We start from the raw sequence: 10,480 nt of genomic DNA, 5'->3' as shown, positions 1-10,480 counted from the left end.
AATTTTCAGTCTTCACATTCAAGTAAACAGATATACCACCTACTATATAAAAGGGGGCCAGGAGAGTGAGTATTAGACTCATCATTGAAGAAATGAGATAGGGCATCGCAAATAAAAAGAACAGGGGCACATAGGTGGCTCAGTGGATAGAGAGTCAAGCCTGGAGACAAGAAGTCCTGGGTTCAAATTTAGCCCCAGAGACTGTTTCTAAGTTCATTTGTTCCCTCCTGGAGGAGAAGGATGTGATCTGGGAGATGGCTCAGGTCACCTTCCCTACCTGCTATCAGGCCTCAGTCTGGGCTTTCAGGGTCTGTACCAAACTTTATCCTAGCCAAGAGGAAAGAGGGGAGGAGTACTAGAGGCTGAGGGGGCGGGGAAACAGGATGATGGAGAATAAAGATCCACAACCCACGGAAGCCCCGTCTTTGTTCAAGGAACCTCAGCCTCCTCTGCCCACGCTATCGCCTCTCAGAGCTGAAGCCTCCGGTGTTCCTTCTGGTCCTCAGCACAAACAGCATGGGTGAGAGGGCCGGGAAGGGGAAGGAAAAGCGGGGCTGGTGTTGAGGAACTGCCACTGGACCCCAATGTTTTCTTCTCCCCTGCGAGGAAGTGAGTCGACTGGAAGTCGGAGGGAGTGACAGTAGCGACAGCTAAACAGAACGATGAGCGTCTTAGAACGTGCCCAGCTGGCAGGCAGTGCCTTTGCCTTGGACTGTAGGAGAATAGACGCGCCCTGCGTACATACTTTACCAGAAACTTTTCCTGATGTCCTTGATGTGCTCCACCACCTTTTTTGCTGCTCTCTCTCTCCTCAAATTATAAAATATATTAATCCCATCTGTTACCTAAAAATAATAGCAAATGTATGGCGCTTTGAGGTTGGCATTTGATTCCCCTAACAACTTGGGAGGTAAATGTTATTATTTTGGCCATTTTACAGATGAGGAAACTGAGTTAGACAGGGATTAAGTGACTTGACCAGTGTCACACAGCTAGTTGAATTTCTAAAGACGAGAAACGAACTCAGCTCTTCCTGGCTCCAGGTCCAGTGCTTTCTATCTTCTGGGTCATCAGGAGATCATAAGTTCCTTCAGGACAAAGAGCTTTGTACCCAGAAAACAGTGCTTTTGCATATATTGGGCATTTAATGAAATGTTTGTACAACTGAATAAGAAAAAAACACAATACTAGAACTCAAGATCCTGGGTTCTAGTTTATCCAGCCTAAAAGGCTCAGATCAAAATCCTGGTGGCTGCTGTTTATAGAATTCCATGCTGTTTCCTTCCTCGGTGAGATCAGAACCTGGCTCAAAATATTTTTCTCCTCCTCAACTCATTCTAAGGGACTCCAATTAGTATGTATTGATACTCCCTTAAACACCTTAATGACTTAGTTTCTCAACCTACTTATTTCTCATGACCTACTTACTCTTTCACCTCACCTCAGTCATATACAAGGATGGTCAGATCCGTAGTCTTGTCATCAACCTGGAATATACCACCTCCATGACCAAGGACTCTGAAATTCCCTTATCTGAAGGCAGATACCTCTACCAATGACTCTCCATATCACTCCCCTAGCTATATTCTCCTCCTTTCCCCATCTTGACCCCTTGGTGAACCAGTTCAACACTCATTGTCCTCTTCTCTTGAGTCCCTTGTCCCATTATCATATCAATGATTGTGTCCTGCCAAGTCTCAGCCTTGAATCATTCCCACCATCTGCTGCCTTTGCTTCTATACCCATGATGCTGAACGAAGCTGGAGAAAATTACAAAACACTAGGTTGGGTCTACTACAGCCTGTAGTAGACCCAACCTAGTGTTTTGGGTCCAGATGCTGCTAAGCAACCCTTTTATGCTTCCCTAATGAGCTATCCCAATCACACTGGACCCTTTTATCCTTCCTCAGGTCTTCCATGGCTTCTCCTCTCTTTACCCTCTCAGCTTAGAATCTTGCCTCTGGGGGGGGGGAGGGAACCTGAAACCATTAGCCAAGAGCTCCCTCTTCTCTCTTCTCCCTTCTTCCTTATCTCATATCACCCAGTTGCTTTCTACCATTAATTAGCCCATTTCCTCCAGCAGATGCCCCTTCTCTCGTTCCTATTCACTCACACATCTTTAATCTTTCCCCGACTATATATACTTTATATTATTTTATACTTATAATATTTTATATTATATTATATATTATATTTTATACTTATATCTTTATACTGCCTATACCATGTCCATATCTCCTCTAAATTCCAATGACTTTTTCTCAGGCCTCATCCTTCTTGACTTCTCCAAAGCCATCAACATTGTTGATCATCTTCTCTTTGATACTCTTTTTGCTCTAGGTTTTTGGGATACTAGTCTCTCCTAGTTCCCTTACTACCTATTCATGTGCTCCTCAGTTTCCTTTGTTAGATGCTGGTCATGCCCATTAACTGTTTTTTGTCTTTTGTTACATTGTTGTACATAGTAGAGACTTAATAACTGCTTGTTAACTTGATCACTTAACTACTAAACACTGTGGATACAATTACAAGCAAGAAATAATACTTCCCCTTTAGAAGATTATAAAGGGAGTAAATGACAAACACATAAAAGGGAGCTAGAAGTGAAAGGAGTGACTCAGGGTGGAATGTATGTTTCCCATGGAGTAGGGATGAAGACAGCAGTCAAAATTGAATCATTTCAGTGCCAACTAGATGGCTCAGGGGGCAGAGTACCAGGTCTGGAGTTGGGAGGACCTGAATTCAAATTTGGTCTCATACTGCCTAGCTGTGCAAGTTTTTTAACCCCCTTAGCCTAGTCCTTTCCCTTAGGACTTAGGACAGAAAATAAGGGTTTTTGTTTTGTTTTGTTTTGTTTTGTTTTTTAAATAAAGAAATTGAATTGTTTGTAGCTGGTAGCCTGGCTTGGTTCAAGGCAAGATAAGGTAAAAGGTTACCTATCACAACCCAGGGTGCTACTCAGGGTGGAGTCCAAGTGGGATATAGGCCCAAAACCAGTAAATGGTTTCATTTGGAGTTGGTGTTAAGGAAGTGAAGTAATGGCTAATCAGCCTAGAAAGATAGGCTGGAACCAGCTTGTGATAGACTGTGTGCCAAACCAAGGAACACGTGTTTTTATTCTAGGGCTACTGGGTAATACTGAAGTTTTTGAGCAAAGGTTTAATAGGATCACACCAGTGCTTTAGGAACACAATTTGGCAGCTTAATTATCATCAACAAATATTCACCAATTGCCTTCTTTATATGCAGGCATAGTTGAATACAGGAAAAATTAATCTGGAAGAAATTATCTAAAATTTTCATTCATAAAGCAAGTTCACATTCATTTCCTCCAAATAGCCTTTTCTGGTATCCCAATTACTAATGCCACCATCCCCCCACTATCTATTGTATATACCCTATACTTATTTACCTGACCAATCAATCAACATTTATTAAGTGCCTACCATGTGCCAGGCACTGCACTAAGTGTTGGTGATATAAAATGAAGAAAAAGACAATCCCACTCAAAGAGCTCACAAATAGGGTCTATATCATACAAACAAATAAATAAAGCATACATATATATATTCAGAATAAACAGTAAATAATTAAAAGAGGAAAAGCACTGGAATTAAAAGGCATTGGAGAGAGGAATCTAGGTGGTTCAGTGGATAGAGCATCAGGTGTGTAGATGAGAGGTCTTGGATTCAAATCTAGCTTCAGACATTTTCTAACTGTGATCTTGGGCAACTCATTTAATCCTGATCACTTGGCCCTTATTGCTCTTCTGCCTTGGAATTGGTATTTAGGTGTTGATTCCAAGACAAAAGGTTATTATTGTTTGTTTGGCTTGTTAAGTTAAAAGGAGTTAGAAAAGTTGGATTTTAGTTGAGACTTAAAGTTGAGACTTTAAGTTTAGTTGAGACTGGGGGCATGAAGAAGACATGCCCCCAGAACTCAGAGATGCTTCCATCATAGCCCTATACAAGAACAAAGGCTCATGAGCAGCCTGTGACAACTACAGAGGCATCTCACTACTCTCCACTGCTGGAAAGATCCTCGCCCGTGTTATACTCAACAGACTCCTGTCATCTGTTTCAGAGCAGAACCTGCCTGAATCACAATGTGGCTTCCGACCAGATCACAGCACCATTGACATGGTCTTCACAGTGAGGCAAATGCAGGAAAAATGCCTTGAGCAGAACCTGAGTCTCTACATTGTCTTCATAGACCTGACAAAAGCGTTCGACACAGTGAACAGGGATGCATTGTGGGTGATCCTCAGCAAGCTCGGTTGCCCAGCAAAATTCGTCAAATTGATCCAGCTCTTTCATGTCGACGTGACAGGGGAAGTCCTATCTGGTGGAGAGACTTCCGATCGCTTCAACATCTCCAATGGCGTGAAACAAGGCTGTGTCCTCGCTCCGGTACTATTCAACCTATTTTTCACCCAAGTATTATGTCATGCTGTGATGGATCTAGACCTGGGTGTCTACATCAAATACCTACTGGATGGCTCACTATTCGACCTCCTCCGCCTGACTGCAAAAACAAAGACAACAGAGAGACTCATCCTGGAAGCTCTCTTCGCAGATGACTGTGCTCTCATGGCCCACCAAGAAAATCATCTCCAAACCATTGTGGACAGGTTCTCCACCGCAACAAAACTGTTTGGCCTGACGATCAGCCTCAGCAAAACAGAGGTGCTGTTCCAACCTGCACCAGGGAGGCCAACGAACCAGCCGTGCATTATAATCGACAGCACACAACTTTCTAACGTCAACACTTTCAAGTACCTGGGCAGCACCATCGCCAACGACAGGTCCCTAGACCACGAGATTAATGCCAGGATCCAAAAGGCCAGCCAGGCACTCGGGCGGCTGTGCTGCAAAGTCCTCCAACACAGAGGTGTAAGCACTGCGACGAAGCTCAAAGTGTATAACGCAGTGGTCCTCAGCTCGCTCCTGTACAGTTGTGAGTCATGGACACTGTACCGGAAGCACATGAAACAGCTGGAGCAATTCCACCAATGCTCTCTCCGGTCAATCATGAGGATCCGATGGCAGGACCGAATCACCAACCAGGAAGTCCTCGACAGAGCCAACTCCACCAGCATCGAAGTCCTGGTCCTCAGAACCCAGCTACGATGGTCTGGACACGTCATCCGCATGGACCCACAGCGAATACCAAGACAGGTATTCTATGGTGAACTGTCAGCTGGACTCAGGAAACAAGGCCGACCAAAGAAAAGATTCAAGGATCAGCTAAAGTCCAACTTGAAGTGGGCTGGCATTGCACCAAAGCAACTAGAACTCGCTGCCTCTGTCAGAAGCAGCTGGCGAACCCACATTAACCATGCCGCCACCACCTTTGAAGATGAGCGACGTCGATGTCTTGCCGATGTATGTGAACGCCGACACCAGACCACAACTGCACCTCCCATAACAACTGGCGTCCCATGCCCCATATGGCACAAACTGTGCGCCTCAGCCTTTGGACTTCAAAGCCACATGAGGGTACACCGTAGATGAAACTGCACAAAGACAATAGTCATTCTCGATCACCGAGAGACTACCACTACTACTAAGGAAGCCAGGGGAGTCAATAGAGCAGAGGAGGGAGAGCTTTCCAGGTATGGGGACAGCCAGAGAAAAAGACTGTAACCAAGAAATGGAGTCTTGTTTATAGAACAACCAAGAGGCCAGTGTCACTGAATTGAAGAGTAGGATGTAAGAATACTGGAAGGATAGGCAGGAGCTGGGTTACAAGAAGCTTTGAAAGCCCCAAAAAGAATTTTGTATTTGTTTCTAGAAGCAATAGGAAGATATTGGGATTTATTGAGAAGAGTGGGTGACATGATCAGACCTTCATTTTAGGAAAATCACTTTAGTGACTGAATGGAGGTTGAGTTGGAGTGGGGAGTGGGGAAGAGACTTGAGGCAGACAGACCCATTAACAAACTGCTATAAAAGATCATGCACAAGGTAAAGAAGCTCTCTCCAGGGTGGCACCAGTGTCAGAGGAGATAAGGGGATATATATATTCAAGATATTTCAGAGGTGAAATCCACAGGCCTTAGCAACACATTGGACATGAGGGGTGAGACAGTGAGGAGACCTAGGTTTTCTTTATAGAGCCTCTATGAAGACCTTCTTATAGATTGTTTTATATTTTCTGACTACCAGAGAAGGATCCAGAATATCCATAAGTACAACAAAGGTGTCCCTATTATCTTTCAAAAGAATTCTCACTTTAGGGAAAGGACCTACTTGTACAAAAATATTTATAGCTGCTCTTTTTGTGGTGGTAAAGAATTGGAAATTAGAGGTATGTCCCTCATTGGGGAATGGCTGAACAAATTGTGATATATGATGGTGAAGGAATACTACTGTGCTGTAAGAAATGATGAACAGGATGATTACAGAAAGAGCTAGAAAGACCTACTGGGACTGATAGAGAGAGAAATAAGCAGAACCAGAACATTGTATACAGTAACAGCAATATTGTAAAATGATCAAATTAGCTACTCTCTGCAATACAATGATCTGAGACAATTATGAGGGATTTATGACAAAGAATGCACCTCCAGAGTGGAATTTGAAAGCAGATCAAAGAATGCATTGTCTCCAGGTTTTGATTTTATATGAATATTCTCTTACAAAAAACCCAATATGAAAATATTTTACATGATAATACATGTATAACCCCCATCAAATTGCTTGCCAGCTCTAGGAGAGGAAAAAAAGGAAGGGAAGGAGAGAGTTTGGATCATATAATTTTGTAAAACAATGTGGAAATTTGTTATTACATGTAATTGGTAAAATAAAATATCTTTATAATAATTTTAAAAAGAATTCTCCCTTTAAAGGAAGAAATTTGCCAGAAATACTCTGATCCTTAAAATAAAGGTTTATAATTTGAGTGACCTTAAAGATCATCTGTTACAACCCTTTCATTTTAAAAAGAAGGGGGAGTGAAGCCTAGAAAGAAGAAATGATTAACCAAAAGGATAGTCAGGGTTAGAACTCAGGTACTCTGTGATTCCCCATCTAGCACTCTTCTCAGCAAAATATTCTAAAAAATTTAACCCCCTTGAAAACTCAGTCTCTGCATTCATTTTTGGACAAGGTCAATGTAGTTTTTTTTTTTTCACTATGCATATTTTTACAAGGGTTCTGTTTCCTTTTTTAAAAAATTTCTCAGTGGGGGGCAGGGGGGGGGCAGCTGGGTAGCTCAGTGAATTGAGAGCCAGGCCTAGAGATGGGAAGTCCTGGGCTCAAATTTGACTTCAGACATTTCCCAGCTATGTGACCCATGGCAAGTCACTTAATCCCCATTGCCTAGCCCTTACCACTCTTCTGCTTTGGAGCCAATACAACACAGTATTGACTCCAAGACGGAAGGTAAGGGTTTAAAAAAAAAATTTCTCAGTGGGGAGGAAATTGAGAAAAGAAAGGAAGAGGAGAGGAGGAATAGAAAAGAAAGGGGTCAGGAAAGGAAAGAGAAGAGAAAAGGAAAGTCTGTCTGAAAAACAACCCTGGTTTCAAAGGTAAAGACTCCAGGTATTTTGGGGAGGGATAATACGTTACGACGCGCCCGCTCCAAAGTAGAGGGGAGTAGAAACCACGTTGCAATCCGCCTACTCTTCTTCCGGCCCACCCAGAAGGGGCGGGCCTGCGGGGTTATGTAAGACGTTCTGGGGCGTGGCTAAATCTCTTTGCTATGGCAGCGGTGGGTGTTGCAGCTGTAAGCTTTCGGGTACCCGGCCTTTCCCTTATCCAAGTCCATCCTGGGCCTTGGAGACCTGCAGCCGGTACCTATGGACAGGTAAGGACTGTGCGGACGTGGAGGTTTCATCTAGGAGGGTTTGCCGGGCTCAGGTATTGCAGGAGTGGGACGAGAGGCCACGGTGAGGCACTGCCTTGCAGGGCTCTGGGAGCACGTGACTGGGACCTCATGACTTCCCCGCTGCTGGCTGTCTCCCACTGGCTTGGGGCTCGGAGGGTAAGGCTTGAGAGACGCCGATGCCAAGTCGCCCCTCACCCCCTTCACTTTGCTGGGTAACTGAGTTCATTGTCCTGTTCTCTCCCTAGTGGAAAAGCCGGTGGATGGAGGGGACCTCATGGGGGAGGTGGAAGCCTGCCACGTGAAGGACCGTCTTCTGCGAGATGAATGGGTGAGAGTTTTCTGGCTTCTTACTTTCACGTCCCTTTTTGATTCCATAGTCTATCCTGGGCACATTTCCTGACTTATCACTCTTTCCCGACTCCGTAGACCCTGCTCTGGGCCCGGGCTAAGCGCTAGGGAAGTAAACCTTAATCCTGCTTCCCGGTAATTGACAAATATAAGGGGCGATGCAAGGAGCAAACAATTCACTACAAACGAGATATAGACAAGGTGAATTGGGAGTAGGCTCAGAGAGAAGGCACAACAATTAAGTACGACTGGTAAAGAATGGAGGGGGGCGGCGATTTCCAAGGACCCTTTGACTTATAAAATCCTGTGAACTTCTAAGACTTGATAGGAGCTAAGGACAGATTAGGAAAAATTAGAAGAAACGGAAAGGAAGGTAGACAGGAAAACATGTATTTGAATTAACCTCCCTTCTCATCTTATAATTTTAAGTTTCCAGTGTTACCACTAAAAAAGGTGCCTAAGAGTTAAAATTCCTACCTAGACTCTGAAATAACTCAGATTTAATTTATCCAAAGGGGTTGAACAAGGAGGTTAATAACTTCTATAACAGGAGATTTTGGATCAAACAGTTGAGCCCCCCAGAGTAGTTAAATAATCTCTTCAGAACTAGAACTTTTAATTTGATATTCTCTTGTCTACCATGCCCTTTTCCACTCTTTACTAATCAAATTATCTTTCTTCACAGAAATAGGCCAACCTTGTCTCTTAATGCATGGAGCTACTAAACCAGCTAGGTAAGTCTGTTTTTCTAGTGTTAGATTAATTATCAGTGTTAAGTGTTTAAATTTTTTTCTCACTAATACCCATCTGGCATGTTTTCTATAGAGGTAATCCCCATGAATTTCCAGTAATACTTTTGAAATGGTTTAAGGCCCTGTCTATCCCTCACCTCTTTCTGATTATGGTACTGAAGTAATGAGATGAACTTAGAATGTTAGAGTTCTGATACAGGTTTAGGGGATAAGACTAAATTTTTCATTCATGGGGCTCAGGTGCTAACCTCTAGCTTATTGGGGGTAAATAAATTGTTCTTCCTAACATACTATAGCGTCTGTCTCAATGTCTTCCTTGTGTGGAAATTTGTTATGTGTAATTGGTAATATATATTTAATTTTTACTTTACTTGCAGGTGCTGGTCATTTACTGACTCCCGGCAGTTGTAGCTTTCTTTGGTGGACTGGAATTGGTAGGTGTCCAATTTGTTGGTGGATTTTTGTCTGTTAATCACCTTCAGTAGTTCCTTGACTTCCTATGGCTTCCTTTTTTTTGACCATGTTTAATTTGGTACATCCTTTAAAAGATTACCATTCCCCTTGTGTGTGTCTTCAGTACTTTTTAAAGAGGAAAGGTGTTGGGCAAGTACCCACATGGCCTTCCTAGGAGAATGAGAAGTGTTTGCCATTCCCTTGAATCATTTTTACCCTCTTAACCCAGGCCTGATTTATGCTTTCTTCCATCTCTGTTCTTTCTATCCCAGAGGACTCTTGACATTTGGGGCTCTTGGATTCTTTCTCCCAGACCCATCCAAAATGAGGACCAGGAAGTGGCCTGTTCATCTTTGTGTGCAGTTCACAGGGTGCCTAACACCAAACCCTGTACTCCTGCTTTTCTGAGTGACCTTCTTCCCTTCCCTTTCCCATAGAAGATATTAATTCAGGGAAATAGGGATATACTTGGTAAATATTGAGAGTAGAGGGTATCTTCCATTTGGTGTGTGAATACCTGAAATAAAAGGTGAGAAAGGTTGCTGGGGAGGAGTTATCCAGATTTCTTAGGGAAAGGAGAAACTAGTTGTAAGAGTAGACAGTACTTTTCGTAGAACCTTGCTGGCATGTATGTTCATTCGCTGCTTTGACAGCATTTGTTTCTCATCCTATCTTTTTCAGCTATTTTGAAAGTGAAAATTTGGCCTTTTGATTCTTGTCTCTAATTTTGCCTATAAATAAGGGGAGGGGGGTGGGTGTGTAAGATAGGATGGAGCCAGGTACAAACACCTGGTTGCTTAGTTTTCTAGGACAGCGTTGGCAAAGATTTTTTTAAGTTTGCATGCCCACATTGCAACTTCAAGCTGCCTGTGAGTGCCCCCTTTTACTTTGGGCTGCTGGATAAAGGGCTGGGCATGTGTGCCAGTATAGCCAACGCTGCTATAGGATCTCCTGCTTCATTTGTGCAAGCTTTCCAGCATGTCGGTGTCCTCTATGACCCCAGACATTCCTAAAGACTTGCTAGAGTAATCCTGAGATGGTTTGAGGCCTCACTCTGCTCTGACTTCGGAGTAAGGTTATAGAAATCTCAGATAAAG

The 10,480-nt window shown here is 43.3% G+C and overlaps 1 non-coding gene across 1 annotated transcript; it reads left to right on the top strand.

Moving 5' to 3' along the window:
• The first annotated feature begins 10,345 nt into the window (after nucleotides 1-10,345).
• LOC130455689 (small nucleolar RNA SNORA9) lies at nucleotides 10,346-10,480 on the top strand. The gene has a single exon (XR_008913791.1). It is a non-coding gene; the product is annotated as a small nucleolar RNA SNORA9 (small nucleolar RNA).

Source organism: Monodelphis domestica, chromosome 7 (assembly GCF_027887165.1).
Source record: "Monodelphis domestica isolate mMonDom1 chromosome 7, mMonDom1.pri, whole genome shotgun sequence".
NCBI classification, from domain to species: Eukaryota; Metazoa; Chordata; class Mammalia; order Didelphimorphia; family Didelphidae; genus Monodelphis; species Monodelphis domestica.
This window is presented reverse-complemented; position numbering and strand designations above follow the sequence as displayed.